Source organism: Notamacropus eugenii, chromosome 2, assembly GCF_028372415.1.
Source record: "Notamacropus eugenii isolate mMacEug1 chromosome 2, mMacEug1.pri_v2, whole genome shotgun sequence".
Taxonomy (NCBI): Eukaryota; Metazoa; Chordata; class Mammalia; order Diprotodontia; family Macropodidae; genus Notamacropus; species Notamacropus eugenii.
The window spans coordinates 49577410-49603099 of NC_092873.1; the positions used below are offsets into that span (position 1 = coordinate 49577410).

Below are 25690 nucleotides of genomic sequence, written 5' to 3' on the forward strand. Positions count from 1 at the left end.
TCCGGGGTCCTGAAAAGTTGCTCCCTTGTCTCCCAGAAATGACTGTCTTCTGTCTGGTGTTCAGCTTAAAAGCCTAGCCCTAACCTACCAACCAGAACAACCCAACCATTCTTCTGTCTCTGCCCCACTCCCCAGGTTGGACCCCTGGCCAATGACCTGATCCCTGGCCGAGATATCCAAGTCACACCTGCTCCTTTGCCCCTTTGCTAGCTCAGACCTCTGAATGCCAACCACAGGCTGACTATCCAGATTCCAAATCTTGTCCCCATCCTCGAGATTGGCTGACCAGACCCTAACCTTGGATTTGCCCTCCAAGAAATCACACATTCCTTTCCCTTGCCCATGACTTTCATCCTGAAGAAGGTTTCCAGCTGTGCTGGCCTTTGGGCCCTTCCAGGACTGGCCTGGCCTGACTCATTACTACCACTAGGGGCTGACAGGTATAAGACACAGTCTGCCCTTGGGGAGTTTATTGTCTGGTTAGAGAGCTCCAAATACTCAGGAAGACCACACCTAACAATGAGTCAGAGTAGTGTATGGAGTGGAAGGAGAACAGGATTTGGAATCAGAAGAACTGAGTTTGAATCCCAGTTATTTCTTGTCATTGTCTTTTCAGTCCTGTCCAACTCTCTGTGACCCCATTTGGGGTTTTCTTGGCAAATGTGCTGGAATGGCTTGCCATTTCCTTCTCCAGCTCATTTTATAGATGAAGAAACTTAAGACAAACAGGGTTAAGTGACTTTCCCAGGGTCACACTGTTAGTAAATGATCTGAGGCCAGATTTGAACTCATTAAAATGAATCTTTCTGATTCCAAGTCTAAGTGCAGTGCCTAGATGCTCCCCTACCCCTTTCCCCCAGCTATTTATTACCCACATGACTTAGGCAAGTCACATCCCCTTTCTAGGCTTCAGTTTCCTTCTCAGTAAAAACAAAGTGTTGGACTAGAGGACCTGCAGGCACCTTCCAGCACTAAATCTTATCAACCTCTAATAGGCATCTCTGGAAACCATATCTGGAATGAATGTCGGTGTGACTAGAATTCCTGATTTCTCAGCTCTAAACCTCCTGACCCTATGAGATCACGGCGATAAAATAAAAGCGCTAAATAGGGGTTGCAGACAGTAAAGGCTGCTAGAGCTCAAGGATGGTGAAAGTGGTTGGATGGGGGGTGGGAGGAGTGGCTAGGCAGAGAAGGAGGGCTGCTCAGAGGAAGCATTTGGGACAAAGACCTGGGATTTAAATAGGCAGAGAAGAAGGTGGGGAGGGGCCTCCCAGGAGGCTGGAACAGAGAGAGCAAAGTCATGCAAGTGTAAAGGAGCATAGTTCGTACAACGAACCATGGGAAAGTGATAGGAGATGAGCCAGGATCACCCTTCATACAATCTGCCTCGGTGCCTAGAACAATCTCCTTCTCCTTCCCCCCTTGGAATTTTTAGATTCCTTCAAGGCTCAGCTCAAGTGATGCCTCCTACAGAAAGCCTTCCTGGATCCTCCCCAGTCCATTTTTCTCCTTCCTCAAATACCTTCACATTTACTTTGAATTCACTTATCTAGGTCTATGTTCTATCTCCTCTCCCACCCTCCTCCCCCACATACATGCTTGAGGGCAAGACAAGGGTTGTCATTTCTGGTCACTATCTCCCGGTATTTTGCATGGTGGCTTAAACTAGTGGAAACATGACAAATGTTGAATTGAATTGAGTCAAATCAAATTGAATTGAATTGTTTTACAGATGAGTAATGGAATACTGCTGTGCCATAAGAAATGATGGAATGGCCAGTTTCTGAGGAACTGGGAAGGCTGTGCTATGATCTGATGCAGAGGGAAGGGAGCAGAACCAGGAGGACAATATACACGATGACCGCAACATTCTGGAGAAAAGCAACTTTGAAATACTAGAACTCTGAGGAATGCAAGGATGAAGTGCTATTCTGAGGACCAAGGATGAATCACTCTGCCAGAGAGGTGATGGGCTTAACAATCCAGAATGAATGAAGCATGTCTATTTGGACATGGTCAGTGTGGGAACTGGTTTATTTCTTGTGAGAAATTGTAAATAATTGTTCTATCAGGGAAAGGACAGTGAGAGGGAGAAATAATAAATGCTTGTAGAAGAGAGTGAATGAGAGAGAGAGAGAGAGAGAGAGACAGAGAGAGAGAGAGAGAGAAAGAGAGAGAGAGAGAGAGAGAGAGAGAGAGAGAGAGAGAGAGAGAGAGAGAGAGAGAGAGGATTTTATAAAAGGGGAGATTCAAGTTTAGAGAATTTAAGGGATTTGCCCAGTATCACAGGGTAAGTAGCAAGCCTTGATTTGAACTCAGTCCTCTGAGTCAGGATCCAGTATGGACCTCTCCTTCCCCTCTTTGCCCTTCCCTCTTCCTCTGCTCCCCTCCCCTCTTACTATCTTTACTTAACTTATGTACAATATTGCTTCCCAAATAGGGATAAAAGTGATTTAAAAAGACAAAATAGATAACTTCAATTACATTAAATTTAGTATAATTTTTTAAAAAAATAAAATGTATCCTATCCCTGATCTTATCGTGGTAAGCCTCAGCTCTGAATGACTCCCAACATCCATTGTCTTTGCTTTTTTACATGCTGCCAAACCAAGTTAGAGAAAATCATAAAACCATGCAGACTGGACCCATCACAAATTTATGTTAAATAATCTCAACTGGGCCCTCACCTCTGAAAGGCAATCCTCTTCTACTCCTGACTCACTATTCCTCTCACCACAGCGGCCCCTTCAAACCTTTTCATCACTCTTCAGACCTCCCTTACATAGTTTTTCCTTCTCCCATCCTCTTGGCTGAGAACCTGGCCTCATATTTCCCTGGGGAAAAAAATGAAACCATTCACCAAGAGCTCCCTCTTCTCTCCCCCTTACCCCTCTCTCACATAATGAGGTAGCCCTTCTTCTACCCTTCTCCATGCATTCCATCCCACCATCTCCTGCAGATCGCTCCTGCATCTCTCTCACTCTCTAACTTATCTTCAATCTCTCCCTATCTATTGGTTCTTTCCTTAGTGCCTACAAACCTGTCCATGTTTCTGCCATCTTTAAAAGCCCAGCATCTTGATCCATCAATCTTTAATAGCTCTCATCTCATATCTCTCATGCCTTGAAAAGACAGTCTACAGTCTTCACTTATTTTCCTCCATTTTCTTCTCCAACCAAAGTTGCTCTTTCCGAAAATTACCAGTGATCTCTTAATTGCCAAATCCAAAGGCTTTTTCCTACCTCTCATCCTTCTTGAACTCTATGCAGGCTTTGATACTGTCAACTACCTTTTTCACCTTGATGCTTTATACTTCTCTCAAGCCTTCTGATTGTTCCTCGAGCAAGGTCTTTCATCTCCTGACTCCAGCCATTTTCATTGACTTTGCCTCATGCCTGGAATGCCCTCCCCTTTCTTCTCTGCCTCCTGGCTTTCTCTGGCTTCCTGAAGTCACAGCTGAAAACCCACCTAACACAAGAAACCTTTCCTGATGCCTCTTAATGCTTTCCCTCTGTTGATTATCTCCACTTTATCCTTTCTATTGCTTGTTTGAACATAAGTGTTTTCATGGGGTCTCTCCTATTAGATTATGAGCTTCTTGAAATGAAGGACTGTGTTTTGCCTTTCTTTGTACATCCAGAGCTTAGCACAGTGCCTGTGAACATAATAGGTGCCTAATAAATGCTTGTTGACATTGTTGAAAAAATCCGTACAAATAGGTCAAGAAAAAAGTGTAGAGTGAGAAAATATTTGCATCAAATATTACTGATGAAAGTATGATACCCAATATATAGAAGAGAATTCATGCAAATATCTAGAACTAAGAACTTTCCTCTGATAGATCAGTGATCAAAGGATATGAAGTTTTCAAAAGAAGCCTTGTAAAGTCTCAATGACCACATGAGAACATCCTGTAAATCATTAGTAACAATACAAATTAAAAATAAAATTCACTCCAAGTTTTCACCTCACATTAAATTAGCACAGATCAAAAAATGAACCAGTGTTGTAAGAGCTATGGAAAGCCAGGCACCCTGCTGGCAAGGTTGTAAATTGGTCCAACCATTCTGGAAAACAATTTTCAATTATGCAAGAAAAGCATGTCAGCCTTTGTCAACCCTAGGCATGTCAACTCTCCCCACTGATGGTGTGTGTACTTATGTGCCCTACGGGGAGAATGTTCTATTGCAACTTTTTAACTTTGCCATTTCATTAAATGCTTTTGTGTTGAAGTAATTATGTCTCCTGGCTTACTAGAGAAAAATAAACACATCAGTGGGGGCTCATAAACATTAATTTTGAGTAGATACATACCCAAAGAGTACCTTGAATGTGGAGTAGGTATCCTGGGGCTTCATGTGTAAGGATGGGGTATTTCATGTGCTTTGTTTCAAGGACAGGTTCAGTTCTGGATGGTCAGATGGGATAGGAGGAAATATATTCAGAAATGGCTTGTTGGTTTTTAAGAAAGGTATCAATAAAACTTACTTTCAAAACAAAAAAAAAATCTCTAGCTTGAATGTCTTAAGGGAAAGCAGATGTGGGTAGAGCTTGGTCTGGTAGCAATAGTAGACAGAGGTGACAGAAGGGACAGTATCCCTGATGTTTAGGAGTAATGGTAAGTCAAGGCATAGTTTAGAGAAATAAAAGTAGTGGGAATCTGCCTCAGGCCTCCCAACTTCCACCTTCAGTGGGACAGAAACTAAATCAGTGGTTGGGTTTGAGCCTGGCTGTTCTTGTGTTCCACCGAGGATATCCCCTTCCTCATAATTTATAAATCAGTCCTCTGCAAAGTGGACCCTATTTTCTCATTTAATTTTGGTATAAATGGGAATGTACATCCCTATGGAGTAAATTTTTTAAAATCTGCCCTTGACTGAGTCAAAACCTTCTGCTGTCATATGTGGTCACTAGGCTGCTTTGGCAGCAACATTTGCCAAATCCCCCCTCAAGCCCCTGCCATCCCTTGTCCTCCAAAACCACAGGGGACCCCATGACTCAACATTTTCAACTCCAGGAATTTTGCCTCCTCCTTTTTTTCTGGGCATTTACAATGTCATGAGAACATCCAAATAGCAGAAAAATTGTCTTGGGCCAGGCAGGTCATCCCTCTAGCTGAAGATTCTTTCTGACAGTGGCCTGAAAGATGTGTGTGTGTGTGTGTGTGTGTGTGTGTGTGTGTGTGTGTGTGTGAGAAAGCATGATGTCACCTTCAAGACTTCACAAACATCTCTCTTGATAGTTCATGGAAAGGGCCTTGATTTTGCATGAGTCAACCACATTGGCCAAGGTCAAGGCTCATTTGCTGAGCCTCAGTGGTTTCACCTATAAATATAAAAAAAAAGTGGATAACAATAATTGTACTGTCAATATCACAAGTCTGTTTTGTAAAAAAATCACCGTGCAAGCTTTAAAGAGTTATGTAAATGATAATTACTGTCATGTGTCTATCACTCAATGTGTCTTTTGGAATCTGTGTCTAATAGAGGTAGAATGCAATGCCACACTTCACCAGTAGGTGTCAATATTTAACTCATGATATGGTACTGAAATTCTAGGTTCCCAAGAATTTCCCAAGACTTGGGATTATAAATTTAGAGACGAAAAGGACCTTAGAAGTCATCATAATCCAATCCCCTAGTTTTAAAGATGAAAAAACTGACTTGCAGAAGGTCACACTAAGCTAGGATTTGACCCCGGGTCAGATTTGATTGATGCGATGGGTGGTTGTGCTGAAAACTGTTTTTTTCTCCTCATTCTTCTATTCTTTGTTATATAAGATAAATCACTGGGTAAGGCAGAAGGGAAGGATATTTTCAGAAATCAAGGTGATATAAAATCAAAAGAGACCAACAGGATGAAAATTAAACTTCTTAGTTTTAAATTCTACATATCATTTGCCTGCCTATGCCTGATAAGCACACTGATACCATAGCACTCAGTCAGAGCTGTGCCATATAGTAGAATCTTACAGGAATATTAATGTGAGAGTCTGGAAAAGGAAAGAGATATTACAGTGTGGGAGTATGGAAGGGAAAAATGAGGAAAGCAAGTCACATCTGACTTCAACCACCTGGAAAGTTTTCAAGGACCCTCCCTGGACAAGGAAATGTGAAAGATTTTCCACAAGAAGTCCTCACCTGGAGATAATTAAAAGGGGGCAAATTCATGAATGTGTGGTCCACGATAGCGACTTTTGAAGGTGAAAAAGAAAGGACTCTAGGGTACTGTGTCCAACCTGGTTGTTATGCTTTCTTTCATTCAAAAGTACTGAATCAGTATTTTTATGTACTATGAATTTTGTTATTCTGTCATTTTTCAGTCATGTCTGACTCTTCGTGACCCCAGTGGGAGTTTTCTTGGCAGAGATACTGCAGTGGTTTTGCCTTCCTTCTCCATCTCATTTTACAGATGAGGAAACAGGTAAAAAGAGTTTAGTGACTTGCCCAGGGTCACACAACTAGTAAGTATCTGAGCCTAGATTTGAACTCAGGAAGATGAGTCTTCCTGACTTTAGGACTAACATTCTATCCACCATACCACCTAGCTGCCCTACTCCTGAATCAGTACATTGGAAAGTACTGAAAAGATCATTTTCCATCAGCAACGCTTCTTAGTTTCAACTCCCAGAACATCATGTTCTTGCCCAGATGCCCCATGGTGCCTCCCCCTTTTCAGTTTCCTTTTGTGTACAGTCTTTTCCCATTAGATTATAAGCTATTTGAAGGCAGAATCTGTCTCTTTTCTTATTTGTATCCCCAGTGTTTAGCATAGTGCTTGGCACATAGTAAATATTCAATAAATGTTTATTAAATTGAATGATCTCTTACTATGTATGCTCTGTTGGGTTATGGGAGGAAGCCCTCAAGGATAATATAGTCTGCTGCCTTCTTGGCTTGGCAAAGAGCCCTGTGGAGCTCATTGTTGACTTCCTTCCTTACAGCAGGAATAGGGGAGGGGGTGCTAATCTCATTCATCATTGCAATCTGAAGTGCACTGACGTCTCTTTCTAGTCATCCAAGCTCTGACAGAGTGTACACGTGGCTTCCATTCTTAATAATCTCTTTCATCTCCCTTATACCTTGCAAGGTTTCCTGGGTTTTGTAAACATTGAACACTAGAAGCATACCTGCCTAATCAGAGAACAGACATCACTGCTCTCCAGAGCCTGTGCACAGGCTTCTGGGAAGTGCAATCCAAAGAAAATGTCTTTCCATGACTGAGGTTCTGCAAACCTTGTAGGTTCAAATACATCCCTACCACCCCTGCCAAAATAATCTTTCTCATAGGGTCTTCTAATCTGATCAGCTGATTTCCCACTGCCTATTGAATAAATGACAAGCTCCTTATTCTGAAATTTAAAGCCTTCCGCAATCTGGTTCTAATCTAACTTTCCCTCCTTATAATATTCTTACCCTGTACACAAACTCACCATCCCATTCGTCTTCTCCCTCACCGCATTCTTGTTTATGTCATCCCTTACACCTTCAATGGACTTCCCCACTCCCCTTCTTGACCTGTTGAAATCTTTCATTCTGGCCCTTTCCTGATGGCACCTTCTCCATGAAATTTTCCCTGACCCACCCACCATAAAGTCTGGACCTCTTCTTTGCTCTTCTCACATTCTACTTAGCATTGTAATGATTTTTGTCTGTGTCTTACCTCCTTCAGTTAGATTGTAAGCATTTTGAGGGCAGAGGGTTTTAGTTCACCTTTGAATCCTCAACCAGTGTCCTTCACATGGTAGGTGCTTAATAAATGTTTGGATTGATTTGGATTGAGTTGAATAAAGTGCTTGAAATTCCACAATTACAGACTTGTGGGGACTGGGGGAGGGCGAGACATAAAGGTTTCACAATTTGTGAGAGCCCCCTTAATAGTGCCAATAACCCCTAGGAGAGGGAACACTTTATTTATCAGTTAGCACTAGAGGAATATTTTGACTTCTCTCTTTCCCTGGCCCTTCACATCTAATAAATTCTGTCATTCTTTCACAAAATCTTTCTCACGTGCCCCCTTCTCCCCATTCCCTTTGCCCCAGCCCTCATCCCTTCACCAAATATTTATTAAGAGTTCCCTATATGTGTGAGACACTGGGAAGATACAAAGAGAAATAGTCTCTGATCTCAACGAGTTGAAGGATAATCTGGCAGCTCCAGCAGCTTTCCTGAGGGCAGGCACACTTTCCAGTGATGCAGAAGGGCACTCATTTATGCAGTCATTCACTCATTCGTTTGTGAAGGGGACCTGGGCACAGCTAAAATTAAAAGCTGCCATCTTTTGTTCTCTCTCCTCTAGGATTTCTGGTGCCTTCTGTACGCTTGCTTGAATTTACTGGGAATTGAAAAGGCAAAAAGAAAGAGATGTCTGTTTATCTCCAGGCTCAGAAAGATCAGAGGACTGTCTACACCTAAGTCAGTAAAAACATGAATCCACTCCTTCTAGCTCAACTAGGACTTTTTGAGAGGCAGGGGGGAAGAGGGGGGGAGTTTAGAGTCCCAGCTGTATAAACAGCCTTTGTGGGCACAGCTAGGTGGGATGGTGGAGAAGTTGGAAGACAGAGTTCAAAATATACTGACCAGCCCTGATGCCCGAGGCCAGGAATCCTGAGTAGGGGGAGGCAGAGGGTGGAGGGTGGACAGAGGAGGTCTCAAGAAACATTTGTAATAATGTTGGTGAGGAGGATAAGGATACTCAGTCAATCAACACATATTATTCTCTGTTGATATTATATTATTAAACATCTGCTATATGCCAGGCACTGTGCCAGATGCTGGGGATAAAAAGACAAAAAAGAAACAGTACTTGCTCTTGAGAAGACTATATTTTACTGGGGAAACTAAGAATTCAACAATAATCATTTGCTAAGCATCCACTCAATGCTCAGCACAGTAAGAGATGCTAGAGATGCAAAGATCAAAAGGGCTTGCCTTCAAGGACCTTACCCTCTAGCATGGACATAAATAAATCTCTAAGAGCTGTGAACTAAATGTACGACAGGTACTCCTTATCAAGAGGGAATCAGTGACATCGTGCTCATGGGGTCGAGGTCCCGTCTCTCCCTCTCTCTTCTGCATACTGAGTTGATACGGTTGGGTTGGATTCCTACAGAGATGGATGCAGGTTCCAACATAACATTGTCTTTGGATCTTCACCTATTAATTATCATGGCCATATGAAAAAGCTGCGGATACTTCCCAATGTGGTGAGATGAGTTATTTTCTCCATCACTCTCACCTCTAAATATGTCCATTCCACATCAACTCTAATCCCTCCAAGAAGCTTAATAGTACTCAAAAGACAGTCACAGTAGGAAGCAAACATATTTACCAAAGCACACAATGAAACACATGGGGAAGTTGTACAGATTAGTGGAGACAACAGAGTCCATAGGAGTAAATGGGCCTTGTTGCTCAGGAGAAAGATCAAATCTCAGCCAGACCAACGAGATAATAATCTCACCCGGGTCGTGCCTTCCTCACAACATTGTGCATACTGGTACACAGCAGCCTAGGAATGTCTTTCAGAGAATTTCTCCTTCTCACCTAAGGTGAAAGTGTTGTAGGTCTTCTCTGGACCAAAACATTTTATAGTCCTTGCAAAGATCAGCCAGGGTAAGCTTAAGACGTATAGTTAGAAAGCCCAAACATCAGTCCTTTGGCCAACAATAAAAGGATCCTCTCTTGGTGTCCCAAGTAACCAAGCTGAGGTACCACTGACAATAAAGTCAAATAGCACTGATGTGCTCTGGTCCACTGTTTCACAGCCAAGCAGGCTATGAGCCCCCTCACCCTGGAGGGTTGAGCTGTCCCATAGTATGCTGCCATCAATTTGAGCCCCCATTGGTTCTGTTCTCCCTCCTATTATTAGAGGTCATTTAAGAGGGTCTCAGCTCCATTGAACCACTTGACACAAAACAGCTTTTACCAAGGAGAGTTACTTCAAAGGTACAGCAAGAATAAATGTAGAAACATTTCTCCCAAACCTCTACAAAAAGGGAGGGAGCTGCACTTTCTTATTTCTTCTCCTGGGCCAAACTTGGTGGCAGTAATTGCACAGCACACCTATGGTGGACATCCTCTTCCCCTATACCACCTCAGTCTCTGAAGAAGAAGGCTCAAAACTTAACTCAGTTCCTACATAGCATTTGTCCCACCAAGTTCATGTTTAGATGCCACATGATAACCAGATGAGTCTTTTTGCTGGGCTAGGGTTTTGAAGATCCCTTCTCAAGATGGCTTCTTGGGGTAATTGATGAGGTCCCAGCAGCAAAACCTGATCTGAATTCAGACCTCCATTCCTGGGGTCTACTCTGCCAGTCTTTGAAACTCTGGAGGTCCAAGACGCCATTCCCTTCATCTAGAAAGGAAAAAAGACAAAAAGGCTGAGAACCAGGACCCATATGGCCTCAGAGGGAAGCTTCTCTGGGAACCTGATTTTCACTGGATGCTCTGAGGAAAGAAGGCACTAGAGGAAAGAGGTCTCAGGGGACTCAGGGTCTTTCTGAAGACATCAATACTTCTGAGTACTCAGCCAATTAAAAATGGTTTCACCCAACCACCTAGTTAGCTCAGCTACAGAATATCTAACATACTCCATAGTCTATGGACAGTCTATTAGACATCTATTACACATTATTGGGATGGTCCTACAAGCAAGCTTGTTTGCCTCTCCTTTTGGAAGCTGATGAGGGTCTAGACATGCACCAGTCTCCTATTACAAAAACAAACGGGCACTAACAGTGCTTGGGATAGATGTGACATTATATAGAGCATGATACTTCAAGGACAACATGGTCTCATCGCTATTCCAATAGTTCTCTTTTTCTTGAGTCTCCTCCCACACCAATATACCCAACACAGAGATACTAAAATGATTTTCTCAAAGTTCAAGTCTGACTGTATCATTCCCCCTCTCTATATCTTCCAATGGCTCCCTATTGCCTCTCAGATCAACTATAACCTCCAAATACCCTTACAACCTGTTCCCAATACATGATTCTTCCCTTCCCACACTCCACAGTCCAACCAAACTTGCTCACACACTACACTCCATTTTCTATCTTCATATTTTGGCACTTGTGGTCCCCCAGATTTGAAATATACTCCCCTCTGCTTCTTAGAATCCCATTTCCCTAAAAACACTGCTTAAGTGACTCCTTTATGAATCCTTCCCTGATTTCCTCCTCCCCTGTATTAAGCCCTCTTAATGAGGGACTAATTAATTGAGAATTCAGGGGACTTGATATGGCCTGGATATGTAATGGGATTGCCTTGCCATGGTGAGGGTAACTCCCCCCATAGGTCTATAAGTCTTTAGCCCCTTTCTTACTTCGCAGTCTGGACTCAGGTATCCCCTATCACCATCACCTGCAGTCTAGGCTGTGATGAGGGGGTGGTGGAAAGAGGTTCATCAAGAGGTTGGTCCAGCCCCACCTGGACTCTGGGGCTCCCCTCAGATTCCCCTTTCATCTACATTGTGTGCGCAGGAAGAATGTGCCTGTCCTGGTGGGGAGGAGATCAGCATGATGGAATGTGCTGTCTTCTGGCCAGCAAGATGGGGGTGGAGGGAGAGAAAGAGACAGGATGAATATGTGCCCAGGAGGGAGGAACAAAGCAGTCCTCAGAAAGGAAAATAAACCAGTACAGGGTTTGTGGTAAGCAAGGAGCCAGAGACTAGACATTATTACCATCTGGGAGGGAGGCAGGTGCACTTGGCTACTCATTCACACCAGTGGGCTCACTCTCTCCAGTTTTTCTTTTATTACTGATTCTGGAATGAAAAGCTAATCTCCTGTTAGATCAAGCGTTCTTAACCAGGGTCCATGAACTTGTCTCTTTTTAAAAAAATATCATTAAAACTATATTTCAAAACAGTTGGTTTCTTTTGTAAGTTTAAGCAGTTTATGTTATGCATCTAAAACCATTGTTCTAAAAAGGGATCAGGGGGATTCCTCCGTGCCAAAAGGGTCACAATCCCTGTGTTAAAAAGATGGCGGGCAACAGAGAGTTGTTAGGGGAGGTGATTGTGGAGTAGGAGATCTGAATTCAATTCAATACAATTTCTTCTTCTTGCCCCTGAAATTGTCCCATCCCCAGGGCTGGACCTGAAGATTAGCCTGACTTTTCTTCCCATTAGGGTGCCTGAGATGTTGCTTGGCCTTGAGAAAAGACGATACAAGCGAGGACTGCAGCAGTCTTCAAGTATGAGGAAAGCTGTGAGGGAGAAGGGGGGACTAGATCTTCTCTGCAGAGATGGGAGCCATGGGTGGAAGTTGCAAAGTGAAGGTTTTAGGTGTGAAGTAGAATCAATAATAGTATTTGTTTTCACATATAGATGTATATATAAACTCTTACCGTATTTTGGTTATAATGTCACAGCCTATCTCCTCATACCCTCTATATAATAGTAAATAACTCCTCTTTACTTGTCTGGAAACTCACCATTCAGTTCATTCCAGACACTGATTAAAGATTCTTCAGAATATTTTTCATATTTCTCCTCAAGATAAGAGTTATATTCAGTCTTTTAGAGGGAAAAAAAGCTAAATTAGTCTTTTCCCTTTGTCCTCTCAAGTACAGGAAAAATGATTTTCAAAATGCATCCCTTCACTAGTTCCTCACCAACTCTTCATGAAATACTTTGTTTCTTTATAACATAATCGCTTACCACAGTTCTGATGAGGAATAAGTTTCATGGCACCTTCTCCTTCTCCATATTTTCCCCAAATTGCACATAGTACCTTGGAGATCCTCAACGAAATAGACCCTTCTCCTTGACTCTGGAGGGAGAATCATTGCATGGATAGAATCGTTCAACGGACACTAAACTGCCAGCCCAACGGCTCTCATCAATGTTCTATTTAGCTCTTAAAGCTGTAATTACTCTAGTTTCTATAAGATAGGCATTTGTGTGTATGTTATGTTACATATTATAGCTTTCTATTTTATGTTATAGAATTTGTATAATTCTTATATCCATAAACATGCTATATGTATTATGATATAATATGAAATATAATGTATTTAATAATATTATATTGAATATAATACATTTAATAATATAATGCAAAATATATTTAATAATATAATATTATAGTGTATTTATATACCTATATAATACATATTATACACACACAATATATGCGTCATGGATTTATGTATGCAGTAACAAGCCACCCTGAGTAAGGACAAGCTTCCTAAGCATTATAGCCATACCAAAGTGAAATGGGGTTACTATCTGAGGCGGCCCCATTCCATTATGGCAGTAAGTAGCTCCCTGGTCTTTAGGAGGATGACCTGACCACTTGGAAGGAATCTTGCCAAGGGGATTCTTGCTCAAGGAAGGGTTGGGCCAGATGGCCTCTGAAGCTCTTTCTCTCTGGCATTCGATGAGTTCTGTGCATTCTCTAAGGGAGGAAGCATGGTGTGTTAGACAGAACACTGACTCTAGAGGCTGCGTTAAAATCTCGTCTCCATCACCTACTGCTTAGATGAATTCAGTTCATTCCTTAACTTTCTTGTGTTTCTGTTTCTTTACTGGGAAATGAGAGGGTTGAATGAGGAGGACTGTAAACGTCCCTTCCAGCCCTTGAGTCATTATTCTATGATCCCAAGAAATGGCATCTCAATGCCCTCTTATCCTTGCTCTCCTGGACACAGATGGGGAAATCCACAGTGTACAGCATTCTAACAAGAAGCTACTATAGGATTCAGGGTTTACCTTTGCTAGTGCCTAGATTTACACTCTCACTGTCTCTCTCTCCTCTCTCTCTCTCTCTCTCTCTCTCTCTCTCTCTCTCTCTCTCTCTCTCTCTCTCCACTTTCTCACTCACTCTCTTTTTTCTCTCTTTTTCTTCCTCTTTTTCTCTCTCTGTCTCCTTTTTTCTCTCTCTCACTACCCCTTCACCCCTAACTTTGTCTCTCCCCTGCTGTCTCTTCCCACACACTCCTCAATGTTGAAGACCCAAGGCCCACTCTCTCTGTGCCTTCTCCCCAGCCAGTGTCTTTCTCCTGCCCCTACCACCATTACAAAACATGGGCAGCACATCTCAGGGCCCAGAGTTTCTCTGACCTTCCAGTGCTCTGGACACTAAGACCCTGAGCAGGGAGCAGGAAATGATTGGATGCACACCTAGGCTGGCAATGGGGCCCTGAGATATCTGTTGAGATGGAAAAGCACAGAAAGCAAAAGGTACCTCAACCAAAAGCAATCATTTATTAAGTTTTCACTATGGGCTTCGTACTTGGCTGAGTTCTGAACATACAGAGACAAAAACTGTAACAGTCCCTGTCTTGAAGGAGTTTCTGTTCCACTAAAGAATCCTAAAAGCATCAGTCTAGAGATATAGAAGGGATCTCAAGGCTCATCTAGTATAGTTCCCCATTTTATCAAATGTCTGTGGTAGGAATTCGAACTCAGGTCCTCCTGATTCCAGGGCTAGTGCTCTATCCACTGTATCATCTAGATGCTAATTGTTTTCAAAGTCCCTGCCAAGGAGGGATGGAAATACGTCAGCCAGGCCAGCCAGCCACCTACCTAGAGGCAATTCCAGAGGTCAGCTCAAACATCCCAGGCTGTTCTCAGGCTTACAGGATTATAGAACATCAGAGCTGAAAGGGCCCATGGAGACCATTCAGTCATTTTGCAGGTGATGGAACCAGACTCACAGATGTTCATCCCGTCTTCCAGTGCTCAGCATCGGTGTAAACAAACAGATCACCATGGCGATGATTGCAGCTTCCATGTCAACATCTGTTTCAGAAAACATAGAAGGAATGAAATTCTGTGAAGGACTAGACAGTGTCTTCCAAACTGAGTCAGTCTTACACCTTGGTATTTACCAGCCATGTGGCCTGTGGGAAAAATAGAGCTACTGAGACTTATTTTCCTCATTTATTAAATAGGAATCATGATACTGATTTAACATGTACCCGAATGTCCCCCACTCTGATCTCTGAGTTAAATCTTGAGAGCAGTTCACTTAAATCACATATCATTTTGTCTCCATCCAGAATTTCCTTTTTGGACCTCAGTATATAGATCAAATCTAGGTCTCCACTAATGTAGGTGCAGCAGCTAGGTGGTGCAGTGGATAACACTATCTACTAGGCCTGGAGTCAGGAAGACCTGAGTTCAAATCCAGTCTCAGACATTTACTAGCTGGGTGACCCTGGGCAAGTCACTTCACCCTGTTCACCTCTGTTTTCTCATCTGTGAAATGAGTTGGAGAAGGAAATGGCAAACCACTCCAGTACCTTTGCCAAGAAAACCCCAAATAGGGTCGTGAAGAGTCAGACATGACTGCAATGACTGAACAGCAACAACATTGGGGAATAAATAAGTCCTCAGCCCTTCAGGAAGCCCTCATGGCGATGGGGACTAGATTCAGGGCAACCTTTGTTCCAAGGTCCAGAAAATGCAAGACAATGAAAAAACTCACAGCATCCAATAAACAGTGACTGCACCTTTGCTCCACTTTTCACTGAGTCCTACCTTCCATCCCAAGTATCTAGGGAGACCTTCAGCCTGGAGGTACTACCTACTTGAAGGATTTGGGCTCTTTCCATGAGGAAAACAAGCCTGAGGTGATAGGAAACCAACACCCTTTTTCCTGAGACTTGAACCACCCAAACAGCTCCTGGGAAGAGCAGAAAGCACTATCCACATTTTGGGTCTTCCATATTCTGGTCTGCTCCTTCGGTTATGTCTGGAGCTCAATGGTCAGTCCTCTTCTCTCCAAGAGCTTGGTCTCCAGCCACACACTCCTCCTTCCTTCTCTCTAGAAACCGCTTCTCTCCAAAATCACAGAATTGTATTTTTATAGCTGGAAGGGACCTTAGAGGTCATCAAATCCAATCCTCAATCTTCAGATGAGAAAACTAAGACAAAGAAAGGTGGATAGAGCACTGGAACTGAGTTCAAATCTGGCCTCAGATACTTACTATCTGTGTGACCCTAGATAAGTCACCTAAGCTTTGACCTATGAAAACCTCAGTTTTCTCATCTATAATATTAGTACCTACCACCCAGGGTTGTTGTGAGGATCAAATAAGAAAAAGAATTGATAAGTTGAAGTATGTATAGAATGGCTATACATATACACATACGTGTGTGTGTGTGTGTGTGTGTGTGTGTGTGTGTGTGTGTAATGGTAGCCATCTCTAGGGTGGAGGAGGGAAGAAAAAAGAAAAAAAGGAAATTACATGATAACTTTATTATGTATATAACAAGAATAGCAAACTGTACATAATAAATTTGCAGTTTCACGCACAATCATCTTTTTTTCTTATTCTGTGTTACAGAAATGCTTGTTTTATTTCTTAAATAAATAAAATATTAAGAATAAAATAAAATAATAATAAATAAATGATAAAATAATATTAAGAATAAAATAAATTTTTAAAATGAGATAATCATAAAGTACTGAGCACAGCCTCTGGCACATAGTGAGCACTGTATACATGTCAGCTATTATTAAGTGACTTGTACAATGTCAAACAGGGAGGCAGGATTTGAACCCAGTCTTCCTGAGCCCAAAACCAGTGCCCTATATGCTCTGGAACATCACCCCTCTAGATGCTGGTGCCATTCAGAAAATTCCTCTTGTTCTATCAAGGAGGCTGTTATACAGATCCAGCTTCTCCTGCTGGAATGTGGCTGAAGAACTGTACCATATACTCTCCTTGGTCCTCTCCAGTTTGTTCTGAAGGATGAAGAAGTCCAACCAAGTGTCACTGATCAGTCACTGTCTAAAATGGCCTAAAATGAGGAACTCAAGGTCAAAAGGAACTTAGGGGTGTCCACTAAGTAATTGCCATGGGGATTTGCCATGAATAAATCTGGAGGAAACCAACCTCTTGGAGAGAAGTGCATTGATCATTTGACTTAGAGAGCAGCAAGAGGACTGAAGCCAACTGAACCAGGCTATGGAAGCCAGAAAACCTGGATTGTGCCTTCTGCTCCTTCCAGGACTTATTGGGTGGTTCAAGCCTCATACAGGGCTTGGCAGAGGGGGAAGGAAAAGGACAGATGTGCAAAGTTCTGAGAAAGGGTCAAACCAAAAGATCCAAAAGCATCCGCTAAGGAGCCAGGCAAGGTTGAAGGAAACATCAGAAATTCAGCAAGCTGGGGTGGATTCTGTGGAGTGTACAAAGAGCAGAGTGACTTTTGTTCACTCGAGAACTCCTGGGGCTGCTTTTCAAGCCTGACTCACTCAACAGAGCTGATGAGCATCAGCTTCTGCTGATATTAAGGCAATCAGTCTAGGAAAAATCTGGAGTGAAGTAGAGGATTTATGATGAGGAAGATTCCAGAAACGTTACCAGGAAGCTGGAGCCAAAAGTAGATATATGTGGAAACCAGGTGAGGAGTCATCATGCTGCCTGACTGATGGTTGTGGTTAAACACGGGCTCTACCCTTCTCAGTCTGGGCTTGGGCCAATGACACCTATGCTGATGGTGGAACCAGACACCATCCCCTTCCTTGCAGGCCTCCCCCGAGCCCACAGGGTAAGAGTTTACATGACTGTCAGAAGGTGGAAATAATCTGGGAGCATACAGAATTTTGAGTGGCTTCCATATACACTTGTATACTTTACTGCCTTCCCAATCCATTAAATACTTGGGGTGCCTCTATTAGAATTGGGTTATCAATCTTTGGATCATCAATGACCACCAAAGAAGGTGGCAAGGTTAGAGAAGTATAGAAGTCTGGGTGATCATAGGGCTTTCAGAGCAATGCCGGGGAAAGAGAGAGTGGTCCTGCCTGGTGTCAGGGAACTTCAGTGAATCAGTCAACAAAATTTCATTAAGCACCTACTATGTGCATTGTGCTAAGCACTGGGGGTACAACTATGAAAAAAAAAAGTTCAAAGGAAAAAAACCTAAAAACAATCTCTATAATCTGGTAAAGAAATTTCTATTCTAATGGGAGAGACAACAGGTATAAAAATAGGAGTACATAAGATACATAAAGAGTAAACAGAAGATAACCCTGGAGAGGGACAGAGACCAGGAAAGGCCTCCTTGGGGTCATATTGGAGCTTAATCCTGAAGAAACCATGGATTTAAGAGTTGGAGATAAGGAGGGATGGCACTCTAAGTATGGGACATAGCCAATAGAGGCTTTGGGACTGGAATGAGAATGTGGTGTGTGAGAAACATGAAGGCTGGATTGTAGAGTATGTGGAGGGGAATCATGTAGAAGAAGACCAGACTGGTAGAAAGAGGGAGCAGGTTGTGAAGTGTTTTAAATATCAAACTAAGCAATTTATCTTTAATCCTAGAAGTGATAGGGAGCCAGTGTAATTTGTAGAGTGAGCGCTGGGAGGGTGAGCTGTGTCAATGCACACTTCAGAAAAATTTCTTTGGTAGCCATGTAGGGGTGGATTGGAGTGGGCAGAGCCTGGGGGGAAGGGAAAAAATTAGGAAGCTATTGTAATAATGAGAACTTCAACCCAAACCCACCAGACTCATCATCTTCCTACTGGGAAGGACTCAGTAGCCATGCCAGCCACTTCTATGAGATTTGATTAGTATGGAAGCTTTTGGTCAATAGCCAGGCTTGGTCACCGAGCTGCAGAGATCACTTGGGACTGGGAAATAAGTAGTGCATGTCTGCATGACCTGGAAAGTCTCATGGATGATTTGTAAGTCTATGTGGGCAGCTTATTCCTTTTCTGGATCACAAATTATCAAGGCAAGGGTATGTTTCTTGAATGGAAGAAAGAGTCAAATGGTAGAATCAGTATTTGGGGATGGGGGAATATGTTCTGAGTAAATGTAAAGGGGATTATTATCTTTCAGCAGTCACAAATGAGGTAGATCAATGATCCTGATGGTTATGAATCTATAGATGTTGTTGTTCAGCTATTTCAGTTGTGTCTGACTCTTTGTGACCTTATTTGGCAAAGATCCTGGAGTGCTTTGCCATCTCCTTCTCCAGCTCATTTTATAGATGAGGAAACTGAGGCAAATAGGGTGAAATGACTTGCTTAGGGTTACACAGCTAGTAAGTGTTTCAGGCCAGATTTGAACTCAGGAAGATGACTCCTCCTGAGTCAAGGTCCAGTGCTCTATACACAATAGCACCACCTACCTGCCCTCCAGTCATACTAATAGCCCACCAAAAACAAACAAAAAACTCCTTTTTGTAACAAAGAAGTAGAAGTAAGCAGAACAAGCCATAATTTTGGCCATGCCTTGATATGTACCTATAGTCCACTACATCTCTGCCAAAAATAGGAAGGCCATCAGACCTCTGAAATCAAGACTGATCTGCTATCTATTTTTTCTTGACTAATCTTATTCTAATCTGTATCAGTTCACACAAACCATCCCAAGTTTTTAACAATTCTTCATTTCTTAGAAAACAATAATATTAGTTTACAGTTATATTCCACGATTTGTTCAGCCATTCCCCAAACAACGGGCTCCCCATGCTTGAAGCTTTTGCCATTACCAGGAATGCTGCTATAAATATTTCTCTCTCTTGGTGTTTCACCTTCTTGGGATAGATTCCCACCAGAGGCATAGCTATGTCAATGTACAGTTCTGTGACTTTCCTAGGATGGTCCCAAATTGTTTTCCATAGTGGTTAGACCAATCCACAGCTCTCCCATCATCGTATTTGCGTGTCTGTCTTCTAAGACCAGAAAGCCTTAGAGTGGTCCATGATGGAGCCCTGCCCTTGCCTGCCGACAGATCTGTTGTCTGTTGGCAGCTTCTGCCAAGATGGAGGCTCTGAAGAGTGGTACAATTTCAGGGACAAAATCTTTAAAGTCATCCTGCATAGTCCCTTACACCATTTTTGTCTTTTCTTATCTTTGCCAATCTGGTAGGTCTAAAACAAAATCTTAGTTGTTTTCATTTGACTTCTATTATTAAGATTACTTGGAGAAATCTTTCCTATGGTGGTTGATGGCATTATTTCCTTTGAAAACTGCCTGTTCATATTCTTTGATCACTTATCTTTTGAGAAATGGCTTATAGTCTTATATATATTTACATCAATTCACTTATATCTTGGATACCAGACCTTTACTTGAGATATTTGATAAGAATATTTTCCCCCTCCAGTTTCTGTCTTCTCTTAACTCATTTTTCCTGCTTTGGACCAAAGTAGTGCTCATGGAGTCCAATCTGGACAGCTGGAATCATCTGGACATCTTAAGCTTGGCTCATAGTGTAAATTAGAATGTCATTTAGGATGTCTCTTCAATCCACCCCCTTTTCTGCACTAAATCCATCTTTCACACAGCTACCAAATTAATACCTAAAGTAAGACACAGGTACATAGGTCACTACCCCACTCCCTGGTGCCTCTGAGACAGAATGGAAAGCCCTGGGCATGACATTTAAAGCCTTCCATAATCTGATTCCCAGTCACCAGTTGTTTCCTAGAACTCCCCCACCCCTGTCATGCTGTCTGCACAGTAGACAATCTAACCAACATGCTTTTTCTTGAACTCAGAACTCTACGTCCCATCTCTAAGCTTTTACAAGGCTCTGTGCCATGCCTAGAATGTGATGTTCCTGCTTTCAAAGCTCATGCCATATACCACTTGCTAATCTGTTACTCATTCCAAAATTATATTGCATTTACTTGGTACATATTTTGAAGATATGACCAGAGAGTTAGGAGTGAAGAGGAGTTTGGGCTAGTTGAGGCAGTAGAAAGAGCACTGGACCTGGAGTTGGAAAGACTTGAGTTCAAAACCTGCTTCAGACATTTACTAGCTGTGTGACCCTGAGCAAGTCCCTTAACTCCTGTCTATATCAGTTTCCTCATCTGTAAAATGAGAATCATAATTACATCTCCTTCCTATAGTTGTAAGAATCAAAAGACATAAAATTTGATAAATGCTGTACACAATGACTGGTACACAGTAGGTGCTTAATCAAAGCTTGTTTTCTTCTTTCCTTCCATCCCAAATGAGCTGGTAACTTTCCACTGGAAGGTCTTCAGACAGGATCTGGTGTTTTTTTTTTTTTTTTTGTCAAGTTTGTGGTAGGGAAGAGTCTTTTTCAGGTAGGGGCTGGATTGGATGTACTCTGAGGTCCCTTCCACCTCTGAAAGTCTAGAATCCTGTAACTTCATCAGAGCAGACAGAGATGTAGTTCATTCCACCCTCATGAGCTCATCCTTAATCAAATCCATAAGTCCCTTTAAAACCTGGTCCATAAGAGCAGCCTCATTCCAAGCTAATCCCTGACTTAAGGGCCAGAAGCCTTAGAGTAGTCCATGATGGAGCTCTGCCCTAGTCTGTGGGCTGAGATCTGTCTGTTGGCAGCTTCTGATGAGACAGTGGCTCCGAAGAGTGTTCTGATTTCAGGAACAAAATCCTCAGTCATCCTGCATCTTTTGAGGACTTTGTGTCATCACTGGTGGTGCCCACTGTATGCCAGGCAACTTGAGTTTGGTCATTCACAAAGTGTCAGATGTGAAGTTTAAGATACAACATGACCTGCGCCAGGAAACTAGATACAATCTCTGAGCGGCCTGTAAATCTGTCTGCTGGTTGGAGCCAAGGGGCCAGAGACCAAAGAATGTGTTTTAACTGCCAGCAGAGTCAACCTCTTCTCTTCTTGAGACCAATAGAGTCTGTAGGGATAGGCACTGGTCCTCTGATTGCATAGATGTGGAGAGTCTCCTGTTGAGATGCTTCCAAGGCACCTAGTTTTTGATGCATAATCTTAGAGAATGGTCTAGGGCATTAAGTGACTTGTCCAAAGTTACCCAGATAATATGGGCCAGAGGCAGGATTTGAACCCAGATCTTCCTGGTTCTAGGAGCTGTAATTAGGTACCTCAAACGTAACAAGTCTGAAGCCAAGCTTGCTATCATTTCCCCTGAACCTCCTTTTTGAATTCATCATATGTCAATGGAACCATTGTCCACTTAATCTCCTATATTCATGAAGATCACCTTATGACTATCTATTCCCTCTGAATCAAATATAGCTTACTCTGCTATATAAAGTCCCTCACAAGCTAAACCTCACTTCCTTCTATTCCCCCACAAGCACTCAAAGGTTCAGTCAACCTGCTCATCATATGCCCTGCAGACTAAGGATTGAAAGAGGTCTTAGAGGTCATGATGTTCAAACTCCTCATTTTACAGCACAGGGAAACTGAGGCCCAGGGAGAGGAACTAGCCCAAAGCTACAATGGCAGTAAGTAGCAGAAGTCAGATAATAACCCAGAGCCTTTGGCTCCAAAGCCAGGATTTTTCACTCTCCCTTCATGCTATCCTCACATAAGATGTTCCATCTCCTGCCTCTGTGCCTTTGTATAGTCTGTCCCCAATGCCAGGAATGTCCTTCTTCTTTACCTCCAACTCTTAGAATCCCTAGTTTCCTTCAAAGCTTAGCTCAAATATCACCTACTGAATGTAGCTTTTCCTGACCCCCTCCTTCCACTCTCACTGCTAGTGCCTCCTCAGAAACTAACTTTCATTCATTTTGATGTATAAGTGTACATACTATCTCCCCATTAGAATATAAGCTCTTTGAGGGCAGAGATTGTTTTCACTTTTGCTTTTGTATACCCAATTCACACAGTAGGTGCTTAATAAATGCTTGTAGAGAGATTGATTGATCAGTATTATTTTGACTCTTCCCTTTCCTCCTCTCTCACATTCAATGAGTCACTGAGCCCCCTTGATTTTTCCTCCACAGCATTCCCCTCCCCTCTATTCCCACCACTACCATCCTAGGACAGGCCTCTCATTACCAGCTCTCTCCTCCCCTGAATCCATCTTCAAGGTTGTTGGCTGACTGATCTCACTTCCCCATAGACACAGTCACATCATTTCTTGGCTCAGATATTTTCCTCAACTCCCTTCTGCCCCCAGAGAAAAGTCCAGACTCTTTTAACTGGTTTTCAAAGCCCACTATGAGACAAAAAGATATTTTTTGGTCAGCCCCCAAGATGGGGCCCAGTCTGTGTAAGCTTGGAGCATAGGGCCTTTAACAATGTGACACATCTCTATCTCCAACACCTAAAAAGAATGATCTGCGGGCAATAGGCAGTTAATAAATGATTGTTGAGTAAATAAATGAGTGAATGAATTAGTGAATGAATGTTGGGTTGGCAGCTCCACATTGCTGCAGTGCCTTCCTGAGGATGGTCTCAGGCTCTCCATTATGGCCCTGGGAGAGGGGCTCAGGTAAAACATCCTCCTATAGTAGTACTACCCTTCCTGTAGTAATCCCCTCCCCAAAGAGGGGTTGGGGAAGGCTTCTTGAAAAAGGTGAGATTTTAGTTAGGACTTCAAGGAAGCCAGGGAGTCAGTAGTGGGAGTGGGGGAGGGAGAGCATTGCAGAATGAAGGACAATCAGAGAAAATGACCAGAGCCAAGAGATAGATTATCTTGTTTGTGGACTAGTCAGGAGGCCCAGAGTCACTGGATCAAAGAGTACATTTTGGGGAGTAAGATATAAGAAGACTGGAAAGGTAGCAAGGAGCCAGGTTAAGAAGGACTTTAAAGGCTCAACAGAGCATTTTTATTTGATCCTAGAGGAAACAGAGGTCCACTGGCATTTGGTGAATAGGGAAGTGACATGGTCAGATTCAAGCTTCAGAAAAATCACTTTAATGGATGAATATAGAATGTTTTGGAGTTTAGAGAGACTTAAGGCAGGCAGGCCTCTCAGCAGCTAATGCACTAGTCCACATGTGAGGTGATGAGGGCCTGGACCAGGTTGGGGCAATGTCAAAGGAGAGAAGGGAGCATATTGGAAAGATGCCATTGAGGGGAAGTCTACAAGAGATGTTGCAGCAGTGAAATCTACAAGAGATGTTGCAGAAGTAAAATCTACAAGAGATGTTGCAATAGTGAAATCTATGAGAGAGACTGCAGAGGTGAAATCTACAAGGGATGCTGCAGAGGTAAAATCTACAAGAGATGCTGCAACAGTGAAATCTACAAGAGATGTTGCAGAAGTAAAATCTACAAGAGATGTTGCAATAGTGAAATCTATGAGAGAGACTGCAGAGGTGAAATCTACAAGGGATGCTGCAGAGGTGAAATCAACAGGCCTAGGCACTATATTGGATATTGGGGGTAAGTAGTAGTAAGGAATTCAGAATGATTTCTAGGTCAAGAGGGACTGGGAGTATGGTGTTACCCTCTATGTAATAGGAAGGGTAGCAGGGGGAAGGGTTTAGAGGGAAATTGTTTTGGACATGTTGAATTTAAGAAATCTACTGGACATACAATTTAACACGCCGTTATCCTTCTCCTCACCTCCTTTTTTTCTCCTTTTGTGAGTCAATAGGAACTTCAAAGGAAATCAGTGGAAGAAGCTCTACATTTGGAATCAGAAACTTTGAGTTCAATTCCTAACTCTGCTGTTGATCACCATAGAACCCTGGGCAAATCATTTCATTTCCTTGGGCCTCAGTTTCCTCATTTGTAAAATAACAGGGTTGGATGGCTTCCTGCTCAGCTCTATATCTATGATCCTGAAAACCCCTTTTCAATCCATTCACTCCCACTCATTAGAAATGATTTTAGGATTATCCAAGGGATGGTACAATCAAGGGACTTGCAAATCTTGACGTTTCCAGGATCCTTGAAGGCTGTAATTGGTGATGATCATGAAGGCAGATGCAGGGTCCCTGACAGGTGGTGTTGGTGAGGCTGGAGAGCAGAGCTCAGCCAGGCACTAGGCTGAAGTTTGTGGCAAGGGGTTGGTGGAGGGAGCTTAACATAGGAATGCCTCCGCTTTAGATGAGACAGGAAAATAGAAATCATTCTCTTGTCTGCTCCAAACTCATATTGCTTGCTAGCACCATACCCTTGCAGACCAAAGAGCCACATGTCATCACAGATCTGGATGTGACTTCTTGAAATTCACTTATAGGGGTAAGGAAGGAAAACTTTCTTCTGAATGAAGAAGTATGGATCCTGCCACCTGCTCTTAGGAGTTTCTTGGTCCCCACTCCGCATAGTACTATCATTTTTCCAGGTAGCCCCACCTTCTGTGCTGCCTTTGTCCACCACTACTCTGGTCAGGGGCCCTAGGGGGCATCAGGGTGGAGATGCCCAAAGTTACTTTGCTATGGCTAGGCAGCTGCCAGAGCAACCCCATTGTTTGGGTACAAACATTTCCCTGAATTGTCTGCACTTCCAATGTGGCCACACTTGAGCCAGAAACACTAGTGGAGGGGGAATGAAGGACTCCACTGCCACCCAGAGGGGGTGAGCAAATAGGGTACATTCCAGCCCATGCAGGTAGTTACACCAAAGTTGGGAGGTGAATACGAAGGCATGAAGTGGGAGAGGAAGGTGATCTGGGCTGGAATGAGGGATTTGAACCAAGGAAGAAGGAGAAATATCAACAGATAAGTCCCAGGGCAGAGAACTATGCTTGCTAATGAAGAAGAACCATGACTCAGATAATCTATGAGTAAATGATCTAAAAAAGGCTCTAGGACTATAAAATGTGTTTGGATCCTCAGATTTCAATTTGGTGTGTATTTAATGGTTCATGAATTCACTCCAAGTCCGAAAGTAATGCATTGATTCAAACCTGCAGAGCCTTCCAGATATCCAATGAATGGTAAGAATAAACTGATCAAAGAACAGCTGTCTCTTCTATCTAAGCTTATTGCCTACTTCGTACCTTTCCTGGGGAAAGGTTTGCCATTGACCTAGTAGTGTAATGGGGCTCCTGGGAAC

General features: G+C 42.7%; 1 long non-coding RNA gene across 3 annotated transcripts; it reads right to left on the reverse strand.

Annotated features, from left to right (window-relative positions):
• Positions 1-6267: 6267 nt before the first annotated feature.
• On the reverse strand, positions 6268-14742 carry LOC140525109 (uncharacterized). 3 transcript variants are annotated; one of them, XR_011973930.1, is made up of 3 exons: positions 12673-12822; positions 8949-10362; positions 6268-8337 (listed from the first exon to the last, which is right to left on the reverse strand). It is a non-coding gene; the product is annotated as an uncharacterized lncRNA (long non-coding RNA). The 3 variants fall into 3 exon arrangements; XR_011973931.1 differs by lacking the exons at positions 6268-8337; positions 12673-12822 and adding an exon at positions 14542-14742 and having other exon boundaries at positions 8813-10362; XR_011973929.1 differs by lacking the exon at positions 6268-8337 and having other exon boundaries at positions 8813-10362; positions 12673-12862.
• Between the last annotated feature and the right edge of the window lie 10948 nt (positions 14743-25690).